The sequence below is a fragment of the Cryptotermes secundus genome, unplaced genomic scaffold (assembly GCF_002891405.2).
Source record: "Cryptotermes secundus unplaced genomic scaffold, Csec_1.0 scaffold763, whole genome shotgun sequence".
Classification (NCBI taxonomy): Eukaryota; Metazoa; Arthropoda; class Insecta; order Blattodea; family Kalotermitidae; genus Cryptotermes; species Cryptotermes secundus.
In genome coordinates, this window is record NW_019724754.1 from 289,691 (window position 1) to 317,063 (window position 27,373).

Here is a 27,373-nt window from a genome sequence, read left to right on the forward strand (position 1 = left end):
TATCAATTAAAGTGAAAAAAGCTCCTCCGACCAAAAGCTGCAGGAGAAAACGAAACATTCTTTTTATGCCCAATCTAAGTCTTAAAGAAAGAAGAAAGCAGTTATCCCCGCACTTAATTATACAATTAGGCACTAGGACATGAAGGCATATGGGAGAGTGGAGGTATAGTTCCACATTTTTTGACCTCCCATTAGAAGATGAGTGGTGTGTTTTACGCCGCGGCCGCTTTATCCCCGGTACCCTAAGGACAGGAGACTGGATGGGTCCCAAGAGAAAAATATTGCCCCACCGGAAAGCGAAACCTGGTCGTTCATCTTGTAAGCTCCTCCATTCTAAACTTCAGCACTAAATGGGGGTACTCAGTTCACGCCCCGGCGCATGCTCGTGTTCAGAGACTGGTTTCAGTAGTCAAAATGGTGATCGTACTTGAGAGTGTACTACCGAAGAGCACCGTTTTGTTGCAGTCTCTTTTTGTGGGCAAAAGGAATCAATGCAAAGGATATTCATAAAAGTACGTTTCCTGTTTATGGTGGGAAGTGTTTCTCACGAAAAGCTGTTCACAACTGGGTCGGGAACTGAGACAACAGTCAAAAGGCTTCTATGCTGCGGCTTTAGACGCACTGGTAAAGCGACGAGACAAGTGTATCTATGGCGGCGGAGGATATTTCGAGAAATAAACGTTTTTTACAGGTTCAAATATCACATGTTTTACGGTATTTATCCATTTTTTTTGCCTATTTACTCACTCTCACTCGTACGTTCGAGAATGAAGACGGTTTGCCGTACATACGTGAAAATTACTAAGTATCATGTTCTCGATAAAAAGTAAACTTTCCACTTATCTTTCCCCCACCTAAATTTACACATAAATATACAATTAATAAAAATATAATTTAAAATAAAAGCATGCATACATTTTAGCTTATCTCGATATATGCTTAAAACATGAGATTCTTCCATAAATACTTCAAGCATGGATGTCAGATATCATTTATAGTTGGTGAAATCGCACAAAACACATGGCGATCTGTAAGGTGCTAGCTATTCAATATTCGCCACTCTCCACTTAATATCTCTCCGCAAGGCGAAACACTTTTCCTGATTGCACATGACACAGATAACGGTCAGTAAAGCAAGCAAGACGACACAGTGCCCATGGGGCCAAAATATGCCAGCTGCATCCCCATCACAGAAGACAATCTTGATCAGACTCCATTCCTTCTCTCCTGGTGGAGGGGGGCATTAGCAGCGGGCCAATGCGGCACGTGCTTTGTTATGATGCAGAATCCTTGCTGAGAAGGTAATGGTCGCTCAACTTCTATGGAACCCGAAGGCTCATTATCGTGATAACAATATCTCTCCACTAGTCCCTATCCCAAGCTGGATGAAATCAGGCTATATCTTCAACAACATTGCAAGATTCATTTTAATATTATCCTTGCTTAAATGCCTAGATAATTCCAGAAGTCGTTTTCATGCTATCACACCGAAACTTTCCATTCCCTTCCTATATCTCGAGTTTGCTACGTTAATTCAATAGAACACATCAGCAACACAATTACAGGTGTACGTCGGGCGTGGAGAATTTTTCGCGTTTCATGCGCTAGCTTCTAGCTCTGGCCAGTGTGAACCAAAGGGAGAAAACACTATACATTTTGAATAAAGGCTGACAAGACCTAGAATAAATATGGGCATGACATTATGGTGAGAACAAATATTGCCACTCATGACGGGGGTCGAACCCCGGTCATCAAGCCTCTAACCAATCAGTTTATTGACAAGAGCTACTGACTACACTAACTCAATGAAGATGAGTCCTTCACAAGTCAACAGTCGATCAAAACCAATACATTTTCCGCCTTTTATCTAACCCAAAGCACCGTGTTCACAAGAGCTTATCATGTGACCTTCTCCTCATCCAAAGAATCCAGCCAATGATCTCTAATCTTATTTCTACAAAATTCACTTTTATATTACACCCACATCTACGCCTAAATGCGGTGTGATCTTTCCCATTTGGATTTTCGGAACAAGACTTTGAAAACACCATATCGAAAGCAAATATTGGCCAGGCAAAGAAGTCTCACATTACATCATCAAAACCATTACACGAATTCATTAATAAAAGGACGAACATAAGGAGTGACAGGTAGAAAATAATATTCCCTTGAGGGGGGAAAGCAGGTTTACACAACCCGAAAACCCACTCATTCACAAACCAGAAGTGGGACAGAGAACTGTCGGCACGTTCTCTGAGAGCGGTGATTGCGAAGAGTGTGACCTTCTGGGTTGTAACGCCGTGAAGCCTGATAGAAATTCACCGACGTTTCGGAGGAACGCATCACCCACATCTTGAGGATCGAAGAATAACTAAAGTAAGAAACCAGCAAATCAAGCGATAAGCAGGTCTTCATGGCACTCATTATAAATAATGCTATCTCGTGGGATGTGACGCCATGCAGTCTACTTTTCGGAGGAATGTACCGTATCCATATTAAAGTTGTCCCTTAACTGATTAATTAAGCACCATGCTATGAATACGTACGGGGGAGTGCAGGTATAGCTCCACCATCTTTGACCTAGGCACTAGACAGATGTAAGTGGTACGCTTTACGCCTCGGCCGCTTTACCTCCTCGGAGAGAGCCCCAGGCACCCACTGTATAGCAGACTGGGTAGCACCCAGAGCCGGTAAGTACGCTGTCGAGTGGGGAAAAAACTTGCCCCTGCCGGGAATCGAAACCCGGCCGTCCAGCCCGTAGCCCGTCGCTATCGAAATGTGAGTACAAGGAACAGCAAAAAGAGTAGGGCAGTGTACCTCCCCCAGGCTCATTTACTGCTGCGACAATGAGTCTAAGGTCACGCATGCAAAATTACACGCGCGGAGACAATGTTTGCCGAACAGAGACAGTACCAGGCACTCTGTCTTCTCGGACGTGGCGCCGTGCAGACTGATTATCTCACATAATTAATTTCTGATGTTCCTACAACACAGCACCGACATGCAACATGGCTGTACTACAACAGTGCCAGAAGCCACACTAAACAACGCAAAATGACTGGGCACAGGAATGGTGAATTGCTAAGGATTTCGAAGGAAGTGGTCATACCCTAATCGAGATGCTTATCCCAGCATTTAAAAGGTAAAGGTACTCCTGTAACAGGCCGTGGAGGCCCATAGGGTTGTGAGGCGTCAAGGATCCCACATTTTCTAGAAAATCGGCTCACAGATGGCGGTAAGATTTTCAGCCTTACGCCCCGGCCGACTTTATTCCCCCCAGGAAGATTCCTGGTACTCATTTCTGTTAGAGGCTGAGTCGACCCCAGGGCCATAGTGCATCTGGAAGGGTTAGGTCAAGTGAAAAATCTAGTGACCTCATCGGGATTTGAACCCGCACTCGGTAGCACTCCTTGGATGGGGGATCAGCCCGTCGCAAGGCCTCTACCTACACACAAAAACAGAATAAACGCACACAATACATACACCCATGTCTTGGTTGGCATTTGAAACCACGATTTCGGCGTTCGGCGGAGCAGAGACTGTTCATGCCTTAGACCGCGCGGCCACTGTGATCGGCATCTGCAGCTAAACACGAAAATTTAAATACACACATCCCGCAAGATAAGGCTATCAGAATGCTGACGTCACGATGACAACTCTGAGCAACTGGTGATAACACTAACTGGGTCATTTGTTGCTACAGGCAGTGCAATGATGGGCACTGATAGGTTCGTCAACTGGCTGCGAGGGAACTGAAGGAGTCAAGGCCTTCCCACGGCAAGGTCGCGAGGAAATCCAAACATTTATATGCGACTGAAATGTTCGTGTTGATAAACACGCTATACACAGTTCACCGAACCGTAATGCAAACAAAAAGAGGACAGGCCATTGTCGCCATAGCAACAAATCGTATACGTATTGGTGCAGAGCATTACATACAGACTTCTGGGACGTGACGCCTTGCAGTCTGGTAGGGCTAGCAAAGCCCACGCGACACTGTAGACATCCATCTTCACAGTCACCGCCCTGAAGGCGTATATGTGGCATGGAGGTAATGTTCTATAATCATGTACCGCCGCGGAAATTAGCTCAGTTAGTATTGTGAAACTGCTACAAGCCGGATGATCAAGTAATTGAGGTTCGATTCTAAGCACGAACAGAGATTTTCATGTCTTCTCCACAACACGCAAACCGATTCTGTGGCCCACACAGCCTCATATCCATTGGAAACCGGACGCTCCTTCCCTGGAACTTATCTCCATCCCCTACCGTGGTTATGAACATGTGAAGCTATACCTCCACTCCACCAAACATCATAATGGCGTGGTGCGAATAGGAGGACTGGAAGGTCCCACCAGCCTCCCGCGCAGAAATGGCTCTCAACTAACTTTGTCCCTTGCTTATAACATCTCGGCACGGACCACAGAGAAACACAATTCCTCTGTTGCATGTGTATCCGTTGCAGCGGGAACGTGTTTACCGAGCCGTCCCACAGCAGCGGCCGTCTATTACTGCTTATTGAGAATCTGTCGCATAGCAAGAGACGTCGTTCCTTTGTTTGTTTCGCGGCCGTTGCCTAGAAACGAATGTTGCTTCAGAACCGCTCGCTAACGACTGTTTCTCTGGCTTCACAGTTCTTGCGCTGCACAAGGGAGAAAGAGCCGTCGATGCTCACTGCATAGGAGCCTAGATGGGTTCCAGAGCCGGTGTTGCCCTTGTCAGGAACTGAACCCCGATTGTTCTGTCACCCAGCCAGAAGCCCGTATCAGTATCCGGGTTTCGTTTCCCCTGATTTGAAAGGATCGTACCCGAACACTGCCACAACTTGGTCAGGGTGTACAGATACAGCAGTAACGTTTTAAGACGTAGGGGGGAGCCGGTGTGTAGATCCACGTATTCAACTCTACGCACTAGTTGGAGGTGAATGGTGATCTTCACGCCCCAGTCGCTTTACCTCCGCGGAAAGAGCCCCTGGTACCCATTGAATACGGTTCTGGGTGGGGCGGACAGGAGAAAAATCTTGCCCCTACCAGAACTCGAACTCCGACCTCTCGGCCGTCCAGTCTGTAGCCCGTCGCTATACCGACTGCGCTATCCCGGTGTCACCGTTACGACACCAATTAATGTTCAACACTTTAGCTAAAAGTCGATAGAAATGTAACCAATTTGAAAGGTGGCGTTCTTTGAGAATAAAATGAAACTGACCGGGTTTTACAAGTTCAACGATCCGTTACGGTTCACAGCACAGACATATAAACACTGCCCATTTGCCGATATCCAGCTCGTTTCGGCTGACGCAGGGCTGCGCTAACAGATTCCCCGGGATGTTCCTACTTTTGTGTATATCATCACGCACGAACAGCCAACCCCAGGCGAATGCTTACCATTAACTTCAACACACAGCAAATTAAAATTTCACTAGAACGTAGATAAAAAGTGTAAATATTCTCTCACATCTCACAAAATATCTGATGCAGTGCTAACGTTATACGTTTGTATTCAGAGGGTACACGGTTCGAATCTACGCAAGTTCACCAGCTATACTGGACTGATGTTCTTAGTGGTCTTCATCTGCCCGTGCAGGGAAGTGCCAGAACAATTATCACATCCTTCCATCCACGTGGTCGCAAAATAACCCCGGGAAGAGAGAAAACGAAACTTCTCCGCTGCGTTATTGCCACTTAATGTCTAGTGGTTTCACATTCCAAACATTTCCCACAGACGGCATTTATACGTTTCGTCTGTATCTCATGAGGGGGTAGCATAAACCGGATATGAAACAGTGGCACGCTCTTGTGAACGCGGCGATGTACTTTCTGGCTCCATAACATGCTGGGAAACTGTTGAGTAGCTGAGCGACCGGTGGCTTCTTAACAATGGATCAGTTCCAAGGAGATGGCTATTTATTTAAACAGCAATAAACGATTGTGCTTGTAATGGAAACAAAATGCTTTTCCTGTACGGTATAAAGTGGATCATTAAACAGAACAGCATTAAATTCTTATGCATTTCAGAGTTAGAAGGGTTAATAATCCCAAGACTGGTAGGTGAAGAGTACCGATCGTGAAGATCCTTGTGTAACTTTCCCAAGAGTCCTAGGTGAAGAGTACCGATCGTGAAGATCCTTGTGTAACTTTCCCAAGAGTCCTCGGTGAAGAGTACCGATCGTGAAGATCCCTGTGCAACTCTCCCAAGAGTCCTGGGTGAAGAGTACCGATCCTGAAGATCCCTGTTGTGTAACTCTCCATTTTCCCATTTAACAGAAGAATACTACATGACTTTGATTCCGCTTCTCTTTTTGCCGTCTGTATGCAACGTCGGTTAATATTCATTCGCCGTTTTTTCTTCACTGAGACTAAATGATTCAGACTAACCGGCCATCATCAGGTGTACAGGTTGCTGTGATGAAGGAATCTGCTGCTCACTGTAATGCTTTTCTTGTGTAGTCGCCTGGGATCCAGAACAAGGCCTATCATCTCGAAATTAAAGCAAACTGCCTCCACCAGACCGTGCAATACGAGTACTCAGAGGTAGCACTGTACTGCATTTTATTCTGAACTCATGTGGCCTCCTTCAAAGCACCTCTTTCCTGCAAACTGTTTAGAACAGCCATCGTTCCCGTGGTTTTACAGTGTGATTCCTTGAGACGATTCTTCATAGCAGAGAAGAGGAAGGAGTGAGCAAGGTGTGTGCCAGGGCCACTATCGATTTTTCCTCCAGAAAGTGCCTGACGGAAAGAGCTGTGTGTGTGGGCGATGTCATGGTGTAGGATCCGCCAGTCGGGGAACATTTCTCGCCTTACACGACGAATCAAGTTTCTCAGACATACTAAACTTTATAGAGACAAAGACTTCTGACTGACAAGATGACCAGCTGGCACAAGCTCTCGGTGCATTATCCCTCTGCAATCAAAGAGACAAATCAACAGTGTATTCACTTCTGACTTCGAAATCCGCACTTCCTTGGGGCGAGGGTTGATGTGGAGATTTCCATTGTACGATCTGCCGATTTGTCTCAGGTACATAATGAAAACCACAACTTTCATCCCAAGTGTTTAGCCCTTCGTCGTTTTCCTCCATTCGGTAACGACCATCGTAGATGTAGGATTTTACGCTTCTCACAGTAGTAGTTATTCAGAGGGGCTACACGGCGTCACATCCCAGCAGACAGAACTCTTCGATCGGTCCAAACTTCTTCCTCGCGTTGCAGTTGGCCGTTTCTGACAACCTTGGGCAACAAATTCGTACCAACTCCCTTCGTCCAAAAAATTCTCCATCAAAATCGATCATACACTCTCTCTACTGATATGCAGTTCTGCAATCACTGTGACAGGCGCCCAGCATTCAGCACCACAGTTCCCACATTTTCGACCCTTTCATCCGATTTATGTTGTCGGACGTCCAACTTAATTTCTGAAACCTATCTACACAACTCAAAGGTATGTGCTCTTGACATAACCTCCTCTCCGTACACCTGCTTTAACGCTTCAAAGATTTCGGTTCCTTGATCACCAAGCTTCAACAAAAATTTCATGCCGAATCTTTGTTACGAATACTAAGCACCCATTTCCGTGACATGCCAGTCAAATACTTCTTCTGCTACAGCAACAACAGTTCTGCACTCAACTAGGCTTATCAAGACAAGCTTCCCGATATGTACATACAGGTGGCAGCACTTGTCGATCAGTGTGGCCAGTCTCGTTATTTAATTGTCACACCTCAGATGCAATGTGTGAGGAACTCGCTATTGGTTCTTGAAAGGCAGCCTTTATGGATGACGACGAATTAGTATTTAACAGCCAAAATTGGAAATACGTGCCACCAACACCTGGGGCATCCTACTTTCGGGCGTGAAAGGTCACAGTGCACACAATGGGCCCTGTGCTATAAAAGCAGATTACAAGTAAACAAGGAAGGACACTTACCACCCCCAAAGGGATCACAGTGAATGGGAAAAAAATACCCCCCCCCCCTCGCTGTGACGATATCTACTCTGAATATGAAAGTGTGTACCCATGAAATGTTCGTATTTACCAAAACTACACGGCGTCACATTCTAGAATCTTCACAGTCACGAAGTGAGAATCCAGAATCTCACTGCCTTTTACTGACATTTTTCTGTACCATCACAACACAAAATATCATTTTCGTACAAAACTATTTTCTATGGCACAGAATAAATTCTCCTGCTTATGGTATTCTCTTGCGTGCGCTCTCTGTTAATGTCACAGCCATTTATATGCTGTTTATGTCATGCAAGAGTTCACTGGAATGCATGGATTGTCTGGCGACTGTAGGTTCGAACCCCTCGCAGCTGCTACATCGAACAGAATGGAGAGCAGGGCCGGCCAAGATCAATACTTGGAACTGCGGAGCTGGCAACACTGCGGCACGAACACCGCCCAACTTGACAACTCCGTCGCATTCAAGATACCCTCAATCCATAAAAAAAGAGAACCCATCAACGTTTATGTAGTAATAATAATTATTAATGTTTAAAAAGTGCCGCCATTGCATGATATAAACTTTTTAATGTTTACAGCTTGCATGTAAAGTACACAGCCCTCGAAAACACATGGCGGTCATTAGGGTGCATTTTATTAAACTCAATGAACAGACGCTACAAACAAAACATCGGGGTCATTTGTTTCTTTAACGATGTTTTCTCAACAAACTACACGGCTGAAAGTAATTACTGCAAAATTCATAGTTTACACATCTGGTCAAGAATTGTTATAAAAAAAAGACTTCTGTCACAGTACAATCCAGTCCACAGCCGCAACCTGTGCCTACGAGATCCATTTTAATAATACCATAACCTGTACACAACGCCTCCGCAGTGGCTCATCCTCTTGAAAGGCTTTCCGCTCAAATTCTATACACACTTCTCGTCGGCAACCTGAGTACTACGCAACCCGCGTGTCACTCGCGCATACACAAATTCACGATTCCTTGTAATTCATGGTAGAAAGCGGAGACAGTACATTCTAAAGGGTCTAACGGACGGCGCATAACACAAAATTACTGGGTTTTCGGACTCTGTCCATCGTCCGGAATTCTAAAACTGGACCCGTTTCCGTCCTCAGGTCAGGGGGTCCCCTAGAGCTAACCTCTGGACAACCCGTGTCAGATTCACTACAGCCTGTCTCAGGTACCTAAACAGCTGTGGTCACTGTCAGCTCTCTCTGATATTCTCCTTTCATTGGCCGATGTTTACAATTTGGGAAGGTCGCATTGCTGTTTATAATCTAGATTTTTAATTATGTACTTAAGCCAATACTGTAAATTATGTAAAACTTCTTCCTAGTTTTTCGAAGGGTATGCGTTATTCGGCCCATCACTGTGGCCGCGTGGTCTAAGACATGAAGTCTTCGCCCGCTCCAACACTGGGATCGTGGGTTTAAATCCCATTCGAGGCATATCTATCTGTGTGTAGGTAGCGGCCTTGCGACAGGCTGATCCCCCGTCCAAGGAGACCTACCGTGTATAGGATAAAGAAACCGAAAAAGCGACCAAGGCCCAACAAAGGGCTGTGGTACCGGTATATCCACCTCGCCCCCACTCATACACTAACTCACCAACCCACCCACCGTCCTACCTACTTATACTGTGCGTAATATATCTCTGGCGTTGTCATTATCAGATAGTATTTATGTAGGCCATTACGTCTTCATCAGGCACTAACTGGATTCTGTCGTTAAGCATACAGGCATTCTCCTACGCGGTTCCAGTACCAGTACCTACGTACCTACTCATCCAATCATGGACTTCACTGCAAGGAGCGCAATACTTCCCGAGAAGCTGACAGTGGTCAGCCTGTAGAGAGAATCTCTGCCTTTAGAAAAGCCGAAGGCTCATTACCGTATTCACAGAAACAAAGAGCCAGACGAATCCAGTCCATATACCTTTATGATTATTTCAGCTGTATCATACCATCTATGGCTCGGTCACCCACGTGGTCTCTTCCTTTCGGTTTTCCGACAAAAGTTTGTACTGGGCACCTAATCAGCCCTGGCCCGCCCCTCACATGTCTACTTACCGCCGTATTTCGAACACAGTGACTACTGAGGCTTAACAAGACGGGATGAGCCAGATTAATCCAATATACACCTTCCTCAACTTGATTTCTCACCCTTGAACTCCTTTTAATGCCAACCTCCCATCTACGCCAGGGGCACGCGATAGTGTAGTCGGTTGAGACACTATGCTACAAGCCGGAAGGTCGCGGGTCTGATTCCAGGTGAGTTCACTGGATTTTTCAATTGAGCTAATCCTTCCAGTCGCACTACGGCCCTGGGGTAGACTCTGCCTCTAACAGAAATGAATACCAGGAATCTTCCTGTGGGTAAAGGTCGGCAGGCGCGTAAGGCTGCCAACCTCGCCGTGATCTCTGAGCCGACTGTCTAGAAAATGTGGGAGCCTCGACGTCTCACAACCCTATGGACCTCCATGATCTGGTACAGGGATAGCTTTACCTTTCACCCATTTAAGCATAACAATTCCAAGTGTACACCTCTAGATATATGATATAACTCCGTCCTAAGTGCAAACTATATTTATAGGTCTTTCGTTTTGTTCTCCTTTGTACACTACATATTTCGACCCCAAACAGCCATCATCAGGTGTATACACTCACGTATCTGTTACACTGCACTTATTTATAACATTTAAAATTTAAAAACACAGGCCTTCCTGATTGTTCCTTTCGTTGTTATCACCAAAATCTACTTTGTTGATATCTTTGTTATTTACACGCGTCAATTTTGATTTCTCTGAATGAGAACTTATAAAATCTTCAGTTCTAATTTTAAATTCTACACAGAATAACACCTATACAGTAGTAGAAACAAGAAGAAGCCGCTGCGGCACTACAGACATAGGGCGAGTAACCCTGACAATTTTAAATTTTAAAATTTAGAGAAAAAAAATTTAAATGATTTAAAATTAGAACTGAAGATTTTATAAGTGCTCATTCAGAGAAATCAAAATTGACGCGTGTAAATAACAAAGATATCAACAAAGTAGATTTTGGTGATAACAACGAAAGGAACAATCAAGAAGACCTATGTTTTTAAATTTTAAATGTTATAAATAAGTGCAGTGTAACAGATACGTGAGTGTATACACCTGATGATGGGCGTTTGGGGCCGAAACATGTAGTGTACAAAGGAGAACAAAACGAAAGACCTATACATATAGTTTGCACTTAGGACGGAGTTATATGAAGTGCAACAGGATGCTTAAATATAAAATTGTACACCTCTAGATTTTCTTCCAAAATTCTGATTGCATTTCTCTCCCATTCTGCGCGTGCTGCGTCCCTTGCCCATCTCACTCTCCTTGATTTGACAATCCAACCAATATCTGGCAGGCAATATAGATGATGAAGCTCCTCATTAGGCAAGTTTCACCCTAATCTCCTGTTACCTCCCAACCTACCCCAGGTCCAAAATATCGCGGAAACACTTAATGCTGATAATCCTGGCAGCGCGACCAGAATGTTCGTCCTAAGACTGGATTCACGTCATTCAGCAACACAAGCAAGGGGTTACAGTGTTTCTGAACACCCGTTTCAGTCACGAGTGATGTCGCGATCCAAGGCCAGACAGACGGACAGCCAGGATAATTGCACACTCACGCGCACGCCGGCGTCTGGCAATTCACGGTTCGAAACCCTAAGCCATCTGTCATGTATTTTCGGCGTGTCTTTCCCACAGAGAGGTACAGGGTTCGTGATGTGTTAGTCAAGATCAATCATAAAATTGTTCCGATTTTCAGCACGACTGAACTCTCGCAGGCGAACGGACGTCAGCAGCTTCCAAGCTAGAAACGAGATACCTCCATTAGAGACACTATTCTCGGCAGCTGTCAAAGCACTTCCGACTTTTTGTAGTTCTTCGACCATGCAACCGTGCAAGTTACTATGGAACCACAACACACAAGAAGGCACCACCAGCTGCTTTCTTTGGAACCCTCATGTCAAGTTTTAAAAGCGAAAATTGGGGTTCTCATGGCGGTATCGATATCACTGTTCCCCGTTTCTTCGGAGGAGAGTACTGCCTCTATCTTCAGGCTCAGAGTAAGCCAAGCAAACACAGAAGCATGACCATGAAGATGGAGGCAGCAGACCATGTTCTTCAGAAACGACCGTTGCCAAATTATACCAAACGCATAAGACAGTGTAACACTCATTCCTAGGCCGCGCCATAGCTCAAGCGGTTAGTCGCTGGCCTCCCACCGCGGCGGCCCGGTTTCGATCCCGGGTCTGGTCAAGTGGGATTTGTGATTGACAAAGTGGCGCTGGGTCGGGGTTTCTCCGAGTACTTCGGTTTACTCTACCAATCTTCATTCCACCAGATTCTCCATCATCATAATCAGACGGGGCAGGCTACAATAGGCCAATCAGTGGCCGCCGTGCCGAGTGGACCCAGTTGGACTCCACCACCCACGAAGCGAATTGAAAAAATATAAAAGAACACTCATTCCTAACATACAAAAAATGTGTTGACATTTCGATAAAAATGCATCTCCATACCAATATGCAACAAAACTTGTATCTTACACACGACAACAGATGTAGCGGGGGGGGGGGGCACACCTCTTGGTTCACACTCGGTTTCTCTAACTATTCACACTTGGCGGAGTGACGGGAAGCTTATGTACACTGCTGTACCTCTCTACATATCAATGTTTGTCCAATAACTGGCGGCTTAATGAGATTCCAATTAATTCTGACCCCTTCAATCCTCGCTACCGGACAACAGACAGAGCGAATGACATCATTGAGCATCAAGGCAATGAAACAATTTCGTTGCAATCAGCAGTGTCAGAGACCCACGATCGAATCCTTGAATCTTCACTGACGTGTTGTGGCCATCAACCGAAGTTACTTCTTTAATAATGTACTTAAGGACACTGTCAGTAGCTCAGGCTAATGAAACAGAACCGGTGCGTAAAGAAGCGATCGTCGCCTATCCAAAACCATGGGTTGTATTCTGAATACCTGACATCGGGTGGAAAGGTAAAGTTCTCCCTGGAACAGGCCATGGAGGCCCACAGGGCCGTCAGATGTTGAGGCTCTCACATTTTCTAGACACAACCGGCTCACAGATGGCGGTGAGGTTGTCAGCCTTACGCACCGGCCTCTCTTTACAACCCAGGAAAATTATTTAATTAATTCCTGGTACTCATTTCTGTTAGAGGCTGAGTCAACAGGACCATAGTGCGGCTGGAGGATTAGGTTAAGCGAAAAATCAAATGATATCTTCGGGAATGGAACCCGCGACCTTCCGGCTTGTAGCCTAGTGCCTCAACCAACCATGCTACCTCCATGTAACACGAAATTACTGTATTACATAAGATCTCGCTAGGACCTAAAGTTTCTATTTCAAACATATTTTCGATATTATGAATATTTAAATGAATCAAAAAGCGTTTTTCCGATTCAATATCGTCTCTTTCTTCGCTCCGCTAAGTGTAACAATGCTACATGATCCAGAAGGTGCAGTAACCCTCAATTATTAACATATTATTGTTGTTATATTATGGCTGTACAGCCCTTTGTTCGGCCTTGGCCACTTCATTTTCTTGATCCTATACACAGTCGGTAGGACTCCTTGGGCGGCGATCACCCCGTCACGTGGCCTCTACCTGTACACAGAAAACACGAATACAGACATCCATGTATGGAGTGGGATTCGAAGCCACGATCCCAGCGTTCGAGCGAACGAAGACTGTCCGCGGTAACGCCAAATAATGATATAAACATTGGAGTTGACTGCTGGCATGCGGTTTCAGAGTGCAACACGCGTGTACAAACATAGCTGCGGGGAGAACGTGACTCGGGTGCAAATTGGGTCACAGATGTCTTCCTCACTCAATCCATCCTACAGTGTGTATCAAATGGGGCCTCCTCTCAGACGAGAGGAGGGGTCTCACTACCGCCGCTGGGGTTTGATGCCGCAGAATCAACGGCGTTTCGATTTCGAAGACACATTCCGAAATCTCGCACTTGCAAGTAAGACGAACCTATGGAAGCATGTGAAGATGGTACAACGCGGTACGGAGAATCCTGAGACCGAATTAGCCAAAGCGTCTCCTCCACGGCTCCCACAACAGTCCGCTCCCCCAGACCCCAAAGCGTTTCCTCCACGGCTCCCACAACAGTCTGCTCTCCCAGACCCAATCTTCTAAACCTTAATCTTCCAAAAAAACTTCGATATCCGAAATTAGAGGTTCTCGTGGTGGTGCCTCGAGAGATGTGACGACGTGCAATATGGCGAGAATTTTAAGTTGTTTCGGCAGAATTTACAGCCTCCATCTTCAGAACTGAAAATAAGATGAGGGCAGCAATCTTCTTTCGCAATGTCAGTAGATATCTACCAGACTACACAGCATCACATGCCAGCACACAGTAGTTTTCTTTCTGCCAACTTAATGTGTAGAGTTCTATTTCCTGGGACATAACGCCGTGTAGTTCGTAGAAACCGACGTTTCGGAGGAACTTTTCGCTGACTTTCAACGGATTACACGGCGTTATACCACAGAAGATACACTACTGCCGCTGTGAGCATCTCATATCCTGTATGACTCGTATGACTTACTGTGTTTCCCACTTTCCTTTTCCCGGCGGTAGCCAGTGCAGCACATTTTCCGCCATCTTTCTCCTTCATTCCTTCAATACGACCTGCCACACTCTCCAGGCTCCATATCAGTGATGCAGAGACATGCATATCTTCTCGCACTGTTTTCCTTTGTCTTCTCAAGACATCCTAACTTTCGGAGCGCAGTGCTGTTACACAGCTCAATTTTGCTTAGTAAGTGTATTGATGGCTTTCTTGCGGTTCTCAGAATAAAGTACAATCATTTCTCTAAACTGCTTAACCAAGTGGACATCATAGTTGAGAAAATGAGTATTTCCTGCGGTGCACGAACTAAAAGGTAAAGCTGTCCCCGTGCTTAACTAATTAAGTACTACGCACTGAAGGGGAGTGGATGTACAGATCCAAGTATTCTTGACTTCAACACTAGACACGGAGAGGAAGGTGATACCAAGCACAGCCCTCGAGAAAGAAGAAATAGTCGTATGCCTGTAGGCCATTCGGGACGAACAGCCTTAAGGTGGGAGCAATATAGCGTGTAGGGATGCTACCAGTCAACAGACGCGAGATAGACGGATATACCAGGGCCGTTTCTGCGCAACATTCCCTTTGATAGGCAGCAGATTCTTAACTATGCGTCAGTTCGGCCACAACAATGGAAGAGCTATTTTCCATGTGGTCCGTGTCGAAGGGTCATAACCGAGACGAGGTTTGGAGCTTAGTTCTGAACGGGAGTCTGTGAAGAGAGGACTGGAGCCGTTACCAGGAAACTTCTAGTAACAGACTGAGAACGCTAGACTGTGTGCTCTACTGAACTGTAATGTGTGGAAATTCCGATTGGGTTACAGTTATCTGTAGTTACGACCTGTAAGTGGTCAAGAAATCTATTCACCAATCCTCGCCCCGTCTACAGTCAGAGGCATAGCACGTGGCGATATTATGTGTAAGAAATCCGTGACGGATTAACCATTCCATACTCTGTTTACAGTAGGACATGTGGACTTCCCAGTTACAGCATTTATAATCATGTTAACCTGTTATTAGGAAAATCAAGACATTCAGATCTGCCGACACACAAATTCTTCTACAAAGTGAATCACATTTCCTATCTACTCTGCATATACAAGGTTACAATATCTGAACGGTTTGGTTTAAAAAGGGCGCAGGTTACAGAAACGTCGAAACTGGTTTTGTCACCTTCGGATACATCAAGCGACACAGGGAAGACACTTAAGAGCCTCTAGAAACTTCGTTTTACAATTTAAAAACACTAATGACCTCCTGCGTGAAGAGGGTCTCATGTGATGCAACGCCGTATAATCAGAAGACATCTCAATGTTTCGGAGGAATATACCGCCTCCATCTTCAGAGTAGAACAGTATGTCAATCAAGAAACCAGCAGAACCAGTCGGTACGCTAAGCTACGTCAATCCATATAATCTGAGACTGTATTCGTGAAGGGGTCCATCTAGGAGCTTGACTGTGTGGTGGGTCAAGTCATATTTCAACCGGGAAGCCTCTCCCCTCCCCAACCACACTCGTGAACCTGTCCATGACCTACAACATCAGCTAAAAGCTGAAACGAGGCCCACCCGAATTGTAATCCAGGTTGCCACATCTCCTGCCCCACTCAATGGACCCTGCGCTAAACACTTTGGCCGCCTGCAGGAAGGGGAGGCATTTCTGCTTGGCACACACCAGGGGTTCTGGGCTCCTTATTTGCATCCACGAACATCAGCCACGGCCGATCGCAATTCAGTAACTTCACTGGCTCTCAGTAAGGCAACTTACTTGACGTGGCGCGTTTTTATTTATTCGTAACTTAACTTACTTACTTACTCATGGAGCTGAGCCCTTCTTGGGGAGCCGCCAATTCTGCAGTTACTCAAGAATTTCCCAGCATTTTATAGAACCGGAAAGTTCATTACCGTTGTCATAAGGAACAGAGCCCTCTCTTATTTTAGGATATCATAGGGACCAGGAACCAAGCCCTCCTGTTATTTTAAGCTGTCAAGACCCAGCGATAACCACGAACTTTTAACATGCCACAGGATAACTTATTAGTATTGGGTATGGCTGCAGGGTAAAATCACGTACAGCCATTCAACAGTATAAACAAAGCTACAGTGAACAGTTCTCACTAAATGAGAGGGAGGTAGATGTTATTAGTTTTTATGCTTATGACTGGGTCAAAGGAGTGGGAATACACAACACATTCCTTTGAGCCAAGGCATATTTTAAACTTCTTCCTGAGGACAGTCGACAGTCAGCAGCCAGTGGTGTAAGTCGTCTGTTCGACTCACTTAATAAATCTATCCTATCTACCAGACTGGACTTTGAGTTTTTCTAACTTCGATTGGACTTCGCTCCACTCCACATCCTGTTCGTCACATGCAATTTCCTGGCAATCCGGTAAAACACACAACTACCGGCGATCCACGTAATTTTCGGACATACTCGCAAGAGATCTAAATTTGTTTGTATGGAACGACAAGACTGCTCCGTCCACCTACCACTTTGTCTTGCACGTCCAACCATACAACACCGTGTTCACAAGAGGACGCCACTGGTTCCTATCCTGAGCCGGTCCAATCCAGTCAATACCACCCCAACCTACAGGTATCTTCCTCAGATTCATTTTAATATTACCCACCCACCTAGATCCTGGTCTTACTATTGGTCTAGTTCCTTCCAGCTTTTCCACTAATAACCTATATGTATTCCTCTTCTCTCCCATACGTGCTACATGCTCTGTCCATCTCATCCTCCTTGACTTGATCATTCTAATTATACTTGGAGAAGAGTACAAGTTATGAAGCTCCTCATTAAGCAGTTTTCTCCAACCTCCTGTCACTTCATCTCTCTTCGGTCCAGATATTCTCCTCAACACCCTCAGTCTATGTTCCTCCTTTTATGTCAGAGACGTATTTAGAGGTTTCATATGGTTATCATGTCGATAACATACATGAAAACCACTCTGAATTGGAATGTTAATTGAGTGCTCTCCGGCGCCAAAACTCATGACGGAAGTAAACGGCGTCAGCACAGTGCAGTCGCATTTTATGTGAGGAATGCATTCCCGAAAACCTTGCATGATTCAAGGTAAGTTTTGAAACACGTTAAGTGATTCTTGCCGAATTGTTTCAAACTCTGCGCAAAAAGCGAGACTTCATTAATATTTTTACATCGCGCTTTTTCAAATTCGCGTGAGTGCCACCGCACTGTGCCTCTGCATCTCAGCATTTCGTGTTAATGCTGCTGGCGACTGCTCGTATTCGAAGGCCTGTAATCGCTATAAGTTCACATCAAGGTTCATACAAATAAATCAAATGAAAACTGGCTTATGGGGTGCTAAGCTAAAGTTTCGGTGGCATCTCCTGCCTCAATCTTCAGGGCAGAAGAGACCGTGTTCATCAGAAACTTTGATAATGATCAATCTACGAGATATCACGCAATAGAAGACAGCAGCCTTACATGGTCACCTCCGTTAGTACATCAAATCGGTCTAGTGTTCTACACTCAAACACACACGTGTTCTCAACATTCCTTACAAAACACAGGCCGGTTTGGCAAGGCGGCATTTCACTTCGGTTCCCTGCTAAAACACGCGCAGGCGCATTTCTGTGGCGGAGCAATACTCTTCAAGGCTACGAGAGAGATGTCCGCACCAAGGTGATCCCTGCGGCTTCGCAGTCTCTGCATGAACTGACACAAGTCTCTAGTCACGCTAACCCTTTGCTGAAAACAGTTTTTTTTTTTTTTACATTTCGTCAAAGCCCGCAGAGTGGGGAGCAGGCGGTTGTGGGTCTTCTTCAGTCGTTATGGGCCTGAGCGAAACTTCACGTATCTCTTGGTCTCTGAGCGGAACTTCACGTATCTTTTGGTCTCTGCGTGAAACTTCACGTATCCTTTGGTCTCTGAGCGAAACTTCAAGTCTCCTTTGGCCTCTGAGCGAAATTTCACGTATCCTTTGGTCTCTGAGCGAAACTTCAAGTCTCCTTTGGCCTCTGAGCGAAACTTCACGTATCTCTTGGTCTCCGAGTGAAACTTCACGTATCTCTTGGTCTCCGAGTGAAACTTCATTTATCTCTTGGTCTCGGCGTGAAACCTCTTGTACTCGTTTGACAGTGGCGACTCAATTCTTTATATTAAACTACATGTTACGTATTATCGTTCAGCTGACAACATTCTCCGGGTCTCTCCGACGGCTGTACCGTCGGCTGCTAGGATTGGTGAACTACGAACTGGAAGGGATGTGGTGGGAGGTGGCCGTAGTCCAACTGAGATACTATCCTGACTCCTACCAGGACAGACTAAGGAAAACGAAGACATATCTTAGGATAGTAGGTGCCGCTGTTCAGAATCGAACAGGGCACTTAGCCGATGAAAGTCGAAAGCGTTATCGCTTCAGCCAACTTGCTCGTTACGTATTCCGTGCATTATAAACAAAACAAAGAAAAAAGTTCTCATTTTTTCAATTTAAAGAAACTTTACTTATTCAAAGCACGGAAAACGTAAAGGAGAAGGATCATCATTCTTTGAATACGCTCGGCTTTTATTTCAGAGTGTCTCGTTATGAGACTGCACGGAAGCACCGCTAATTCTTCTGTGTCATATTTTACGACACCAAGAGAACCTAGACGTAAATGGGAGGATAATATTAAAATTGATCTTGTAGAAACAGGGTGGCGGACAGTACGAGCAGGAGTGATCTGACTGAGGATAGGGACCAGTGGCAGGCTCTTCCGTAAAATATTGGGAATTTCGTAAGTGACTTAGCGACCGTTGGTTTCTCTATAATTTGGAGTAATACAACACCAACAGCAGACTATTCTGCATGGAATGTTAGAGTGACAAATGATGAACTAGAAAGGTTTGGAAGGTGAGGTCGTGGTATGGTCCGATGTATTAATCCGGTCCTACACATCATAAAGTAAAAAAAAGTAAAGCTATCCCTGTAACAGGCCATGAAGGCCCATAGGGTTGTGAGACTTTGAGGGTCCCACATTACACACATTATATAAAGACCATGGGCATTCTACAAATTACCGGATGATTAACACGTTAAGACTCCATACACAACTTCGAAGACTAATGTATATTTAAAATAACTAAAAATAATTAATGTTTTAATACATTATCAGTTGTACGCTTTAAAACTGATGCGCCCAATAATTCTCATCTTTACTGTAAATGTGGGGCACGCGGTAGCGTAGTTGGTTCAGGCACTAGGCTACAAGACGGAAGTTCGCGGGTTCAAGTCCCGATAAAGTCATTGGATTTTTTTCAATTGACCTTATCCTTCCAGCCGCACTATGGCCCTGGAGTAGACTCAGTCTCTAACAGAGATCAGTACCAGGAATACTCTTGGAATATTCTTGGGGGTAAAGGGTGGCCGGCGCGTAGGGCTGACAACCTTGCCGCCATCTATGAGGCGATTGTCTAGAAAATGTGGGAACCTCAACATCTCACAACTCTACTGGCCTCCACGGCCTGTTACAGGGATACATTTACTTGACTGTAACTGTAAATGCAATTAATTAACTATGCGGGAGTGGAAATGCTGAACTAAGGACAGATGATGATGATCCAGCAGAGAAAACAGCCTACCACTTTATATAAAAAATACTGCGTGGCCTGTAGTCCGCAAGCGAACTATACCGACCGAGCGACCGCCGCTTGTCGGCGAAGTTTAGTGTCAAATTTGCGGATAGAGGGTGCCGCGACACGCTCTCGGTGTCGCTCGGTCGGTATAGTTCGCTTGCGGACTAAAATCACGGAGTTTTTTTTTAGGGTGTCGCGTGGGCAGCGCAACGAATCCCCACGACGGTTAATTTCGGTTTTCTAGACCGGAGCGGCTATTTTCTTGAAATAACTCCTCAATTATCCTAAAGAGGCAAAGCGGGCCCCATTCCAGACCCACTACTTCTTAGAAAATCTTGTAGCGCCAGGAATTGAACCCGGACCTCTGGATCTGAAGCCAGGAACTTTGACCACTAGACCACAGAGGCGGTCGCCCACCACTTTACATCATATTTAAAATGAATTAAACTATAAAATAATTAGTGGGAGGGAGAACAAAGGCAACATTGCCACACTTATCCTGATGATGATGCAAAAGAAATCCTTAATGTTTCAACTTCCTGCGTGTCTGTTGCGAGGACCCGGTGCACATTACTGTCTATTCAAGCTATAGATTTGTATCTGCTGCAAATGAAACACGACAGCACACGACAAGACCAAAATTGTGCAGTGCGTTTGCACTCCCGATTCACTGCCGCATATCCCTACCGCTAAAAGCGCTACTTCGGGACGATCTCGTAAAATCCAAACTGATACAAGTTTCAATTTCTCAGCGGTATCCAAACTGTGGTTGGCGAGCATTCGGCCAGTGTGGGAAACGTTTCAGCGGATCCATCGGAACGCGTCTTTGAATTGCGACGTCTTTTTTACGGCAATCATAACCAAAAAATAAAACCTAGTGCCTCAGACAATGCCACTAGTTACCCTCACGTTATTCAATATAACATTCTTCCTTTAAGAATACACAATACCAGCGCCCGAGCAGCGGTTCCTACGGTGGTAAACACGAACCGTACTACAAGGGAGTCAGTAAATGTGTCACAAATTGATATAAACGTAAAACCTGTTGTATTCGAACCTGGGGGGGGGGGACATTCATTTCTCGACATATCCTCCACCAACAATTGATACACTTGTCCCATCGCTTTACCATTGCGTCGAAACCCGCAGCATAGAAATCTTCTGACTGTTGTCTCATCTACTTCCGCACCTGGTCATCATCTACTATTTTCGAATCCAGCTGTGAACCTCTTTACGCGACAAACATATCGAACCCTAAAAAGGAAACATTTTTTTTACGAATATCCTTTTCACTGGGTCCTTTTGCCCACAGAAAACGAACAGAAGACTGCTCTTCGGTTATAGACTCCTCAAGCACGTTCGGCCATTTTGACTACTGAAACCATCCTGTAAAATACGCGTCTGCTACCTAGACTGTCATGAAGCTGGGCTGTACTCCTACCTACTGATAACATAGATAACATAGATAGCCTATTAGGTCCATTACAGCTGATTTACTTCCATTTGTGACCTATTTGCAGACTCTCCCTCGTGCTTTCCAGGCCGTGATGACGTTTCGGAGGAGCTTAATGCCGCCATATTTAGGATCCAAACGTAAGCAGTCAGCTTGTTGCTTGCATACTTCGCTTACTTTTCAACCCAGATGGAGAAGGAACGTACATGAACCACCAGACTACACAGCGTCACAGTCCGGACATAGAGTACAGGGGCCGAAGAAACGGGCCCCGCAACAGCGGCCACGAGAAGCGGGGATACCTGAGTATAAGACGCTGTTGTGAGCTGCCGACAAAGGGCGATCCTACAATTCGGGGTTTAGGCCGTAAGAAAGGACCTGTTGTGGCGAGATACGTTAGAATTTCTTAGAAGAAAATGTGATATCCGTGGTTCTGAAGGCGCTTGAATATGAGGATCGGAATTAACAGTCCGGTAAATGGGTACGAACATTTCGGAAGAACACGATGTCTCCAACGTCAGGGGATAAGATGGACGCAGCTCGCCCTCAGACGTGCTAGCAATTCACCACACTTCAGGAACCCGTAAGCTACAGAGCAGAATAATCTGAATACTTTGTATAATCTACTCATCTGTAGTCTTCGCTAACTAGCAGCCCGCAGGCCAATGCAATGACGTCATTTAGTAACAAAAGTGAAACCGCTGCACACACCTGCAATGTCTTCTCACGAAAGCCACTTCAAGCCCGGACGTCAGAGCGTCTAGGGGCCCTCAATTACTTTCACTTCCTTCCCTGAGCAACTCACGGAGTTATGCACTGCGCAGCTACATAACGTCTGGGTTGATGGCGACACGCAGTCTCGTACATATTTATCATTTCCCAGCGACCTGCTGACTCCTTCTCCAAGGTATCCTACCCCACTGATGAAGGCAGCTGGTTCCTCCTCCGAAACGTTTCTTTGTTGCCTAATCGATATGCTATCCCGGAATTTGCCTGGAGAGACTGAGGAAAACAAAGAAATATCTCCGATGAGAGGGCCGGTGTCTCGTGCGAGACTCGAACCGCATACAAGCCTGACGCGATGCCGCTAGAAAAAAAAATCCTGTTCTGTGATACGGTGATAACATCCACCAGACTATACGGCTTCACAACATGACAGGTTTCTCCCGAGACTTTAGCAAATCAGCAAAGTAAAGGGCTTCAGTGCTGGGTGGCCTGGATTCTAGTCTAGACACGTTAGCGGAAAAGTTGCCCTGTGATTAATTACCTAAGCAGCATGCCACGAAGACGTATGGGGTTGTGGAGGTATAGCTCCAACATTCTTTACCTCGGCGCTAGATGGAGATGAGCGGTGAGCATGACGCCTCGGCCGCTCTACCTCCCGTATCCCTTGGATATGAAGCTGGTTGGGCCCTAGGACCGGTCTGGACGCTGTGGGGTAGAGAAACTACTCTTGCTCTTTCCGGGAATCGAATTCCGGTCGTCCAGCCCGTAGCTACACCGGCTGAGCTACCCAAGCACCTGTCTAGAGAGACATTTTTCTGTTGGTCACCAAGTCCAACTGCACACACAATCCTGCCATCGAACTGCGTGTTCAGCGGTTGGCATTACTGCCTCGTATTCGGGAGATTTCGGTCACGACTCTCGACCCCAGAGGTCAGATATCCGAAGGTATTAATGGCTTTACTCGGTACCTGCTGAGTCCTACCACAGTGACAGAACACATCCCACTGGGTGCAGCCACTGGCTATCCCGGCTCCCGCGTTATTAAACACTACAAAAATGTTAATTATTGTCATATTAAACAATAATCCTGTGTTTCCAATATACGAAACGGGATTCCTTCTCTTTTATCAATACAGATGTTTCTTTGTTATTTTTAATCCGCATTATCGTAACTACACTTTGCCCACAGGGTATGTCATGTCTTTCGGATCACTCTCACAATAAGCAGCGTTTACCTCGGTACACCGAATTAACTAACTGGTCTTTGTAATAGCTACCATGTCTTATATGTGAGACACTAAAGGTGAAAAGTAAAGCTATCCCTTTAACAGGCCGTGGAGGCCCATAGGGTTGTGAGACGTCGAGGCTCCTACATTTTCTGGACAATCGGCTCACAGATAGCGGTGTGGCTGTCAACCTTACGCGCCAACCACCTTTTAACCCAGGAAGATTCCTGGTACTCATTTCTGTTAGAGCCTCAGTCGACCCCAGAGCCATTGTGCGGCTGGAAGGTTTAAGTCACTTGAAAAATCTAATTACATCTGGAATCGAAACCGCGACCTTCCGACGTGTAGCAGAGCCTGGACAAACTACGCTACCGCATGCTCCTCACCCCTCATACTCTGAAGAGTTGAAAGCAAAATAAACTGTAATCTGTTGTCTTCCTGAACATCGAAACACTTGAATTTATCTCGAAACTACTGTATCAGCAACCGAAACATTCGGCTTTGCTCTGCGTGTACGACTACCTAACCGCGGAGGGGAGCTGAGACACAGGTTCAAAACATTTTTGCTTCCGATACAAAACGCAGGGGACTCCCAGCAGACACAATTCGGAACAGGGCGAGTGCATATGATGCTCCCCTTACAAACCTGCTCAATCTTGCCTGGGCTTAACTCTGCTTGGCCGAAGAAGATAGCCTATATCTCGAACTGAGGAACAGGGGGTCTTACAAGGCATTTATCATTTGATTGCAGTCTTTAATCATTTCGGACGAACAGTACGGGAGCGACCTCCGAGGCACAGGGCCTCATTTATCATGGTTTCCTCACAGCACGGCTAGGAGCAAGGGTCTGAGGGGGTGGAGAGGGGGGTGCAGTATAAAAGTTGCACCAGGCTCGAGGAACAACCCCCGATTTTTTTTTTTTGCGAGGAATAATAGTTAGCGAAGTAATTTCCACAGTATCCTAGCAACGGTCACCTAACCACGCCCCTTTCTTACATCCACGAGGGCGCATAAAACACACTTTAAAATGTTACTTTAACGTATTCAGTGTCGTCCATAAAACACATTTCCAAACGCTTAAATTTTTCGAGAACAACTACGGTTCAAGACTCTTGTCTTTTACCATGTGACGACGTGTGAGATAATCAACGTTTCGGATGAACCAGCTGTTGTCGTCATCAACATTGGCACGACAGCCCTGTGTGAGCCATGGTCTTCCTCAGAACTGCTCGCCATTCTTCTCCATCCCATGCTACAACACCTCCAGTTTCCACCCAAAATTCTGATGTCCTGCCACATACACGTACATTCTTCCCATACCCATCTTGGCCTTCCCACTTCCTCAGTTCCTTCTCATTTTGTATTAAATACCTCCTTAATCATTCTGTTTTCAGTAACACGCATTAGGTGTTCAGTCCGTTCAAGCAACGGTGCACTGTAAGTGAACTGTAAAGTGTGTAGACGAGCGGCAGTGCTGTAACTGCCTGCAGTTCCGAGGTGTGTATAAGGTGTCAACAATCCAGAACCCGTCTTATAAGTGACGCACAAACCCCCAATATGTGACAATGATGACGCAACAAGCTGTCACTGTATGACGACGACGCACACTCGTTCCCATGGCAGACGGACCATATAACATTGTTGGATGCGACGTTCTCCGTCCGCTTGGCTTACATTTCAGGCTTGAGGATACAGAGAGTACGTTTCTCAGACACGTAAGCGAACTTCATACACCATCTGACAGAACTCTTCAGCTGGTAACATTAATTACAAAACTACAGAAAGGGCTTAGAGAAGCCGAGTGCTTTGTGTGCAACTGTCTGCTTGAACCGGAAGTGGACTCACGCCCTCGTGTACCTGGCCATGCGAACCCTCGTCAAACTGTACGCAGACATCACCCCCCTCTCAAGTCACTAGTGCAGAACAACTCGGCCAGTTCTTTTTTCTAGAAGGGGAGGGGCCCTCAGTGTTCATTACGTCCTGCCGTTTGACTTCAAATTTGGAACTTTTCTACTCGCTAACACACGCCGGGTTCACTGTCTGATTTTTAATTTACTACAGAATGGTTTGAATGGTTAGCATTTCGGCTTCGTATTCAGGATGTGCTGTGTTCAACTGCCCGTCAATGACTTGAGGCTTTACTCACTCCCTCACGTAAATCCGGGACAGTATTTCATAACAGGCGACGACCAATTTTTTCCACGTTATTCCTACTTACCATCCTGTCATTACAAGGTACATAATCCGAGAAACCGAAGGCTTTCAACAAATTAAAAATAAAGGCATAAACAAATAAGGTAAGGTAAAGTTGTTCCTGTGCTTAACTAATTAAGCACGAAAGCGTGTGGGGGAATGGCTGTATACCTGCAGATCCACAGCTTCACGCACGTGCCGCTTTATCCCCGGTACCCACTAGATAGGAGGGTCGATGGACCCCAGAGCTCGCTTGAACGTGGAGAAGAGAAAATTCTTGACCCTACAGGGGTTCGAACTCCGATCCCTCGGTCGTCCAGCCCGTAGCCACTCGCTATATCCACTGACCTATCCCGGCTTACTTACTCATGGAGCTGAGCCCTTCTTGAGGAGCTGCAAATTCTGCAGCTACTCAAGAATTTCCCAGCATTCCATGGAACCCGAAGGTTCATCACCGTGTTCACAAGAGCCCTGCTCCCACGGATAAATAAATAAATGTATCTAAGGACGTTTTAAGCTTCCTCGGTTACTCAGAACCGCATGCTAAGGAAATCTGTGAGTTATGAACTGGAACGTAAAAAAGTAACGGTCGTGTCCTGTTGTATGCCATAATCCAGGCATTTGCCTGGAATGTCCGAGGAAAACCATGAAAATCTACCAGTGTTGCCGGCTTACGTGAGAAAGGCCTGCATTCAATCCCATAACGGCCCAGACCTGGGCGTGACGAAGAGATAATTTATACCGGTATTCAAACCCCGGATGTCTAGCTTCGTTAAGCACTGACCGAGCCACCCAGGTCAGTAGCTGCGATAGGCCACAACCTCAAACTTTACAATCACCGCACCACCGACATTAGGCCTGTATATCTATATAAACCACACAGTAAAGTCGTATCTCTGCCTACGCCATAATGTATGGGGGTATGGAGTTGAGCTCCATACATTCTATAACAAGGGTCGAGAAAAGGCCTGATTCCTTAGCTTCACGCTCTTGCTGCTTTGCCAACGTCAGCAACAGACATGACCGTAGCCAGTGTGAAGGGGCCAGATAGGAGGAAAATTAGCCCCTCTCGGGAACATAACCCCGGCCGTCGGGTCCGCAGCCAATAACTTCGGACAACAATACGGTCATCTGCAGTAAGCAACGAGTTGTATACAAGTTCGGTGAAGGTTTATATGTAAACAAACATGCTACACTGTTGCCATGCTCACTGTTGAAAAGCAGCCAATAGTTAGCCGAACTGCTGACAGAACCCGGCCGATCTTTCTCTCATCAACCAAACAAACACTGTGAGAAGGGTCAGTGTTCCTGCGCGACATATGTCGTTCGTAACATGCAGAGGGTTGTTAAACAAAATCCCTGCGGTAGAGGCCACAACTACTACGATCCATGCACGTATGATCGAGATCCAAATATCCAGATCAGCCGAGGGCAGTAAATCCACCGTACCCTCCCCCTCCCCCAAGCAAACGCCCCCAGTCTCTAGACTTCCATCAACTCTAATTCTGACAAAAAAAAAAAAAAACCGGGGGGGGGGCACAAGGAAACGCCACACGCGGCGCACGTTTTCCT

At 45.8% G+C, this 27,373-nt stretch overlaps 1 protein-coding gene across 11 annotated transcripts in view; it reads right to left on the reverse strand.

Annotated features, from left to right (window-relative positions):
• Nucleotides 1-27,373, reverse strand: part of LOC111862945 (trithorax group protein osa) — a 278,921-nt gene that overhangs the window by 78,417 nt on the left and 173,131 nt on the right. The gene's annotated exons all lie outside the window — the stretch shown is intronic.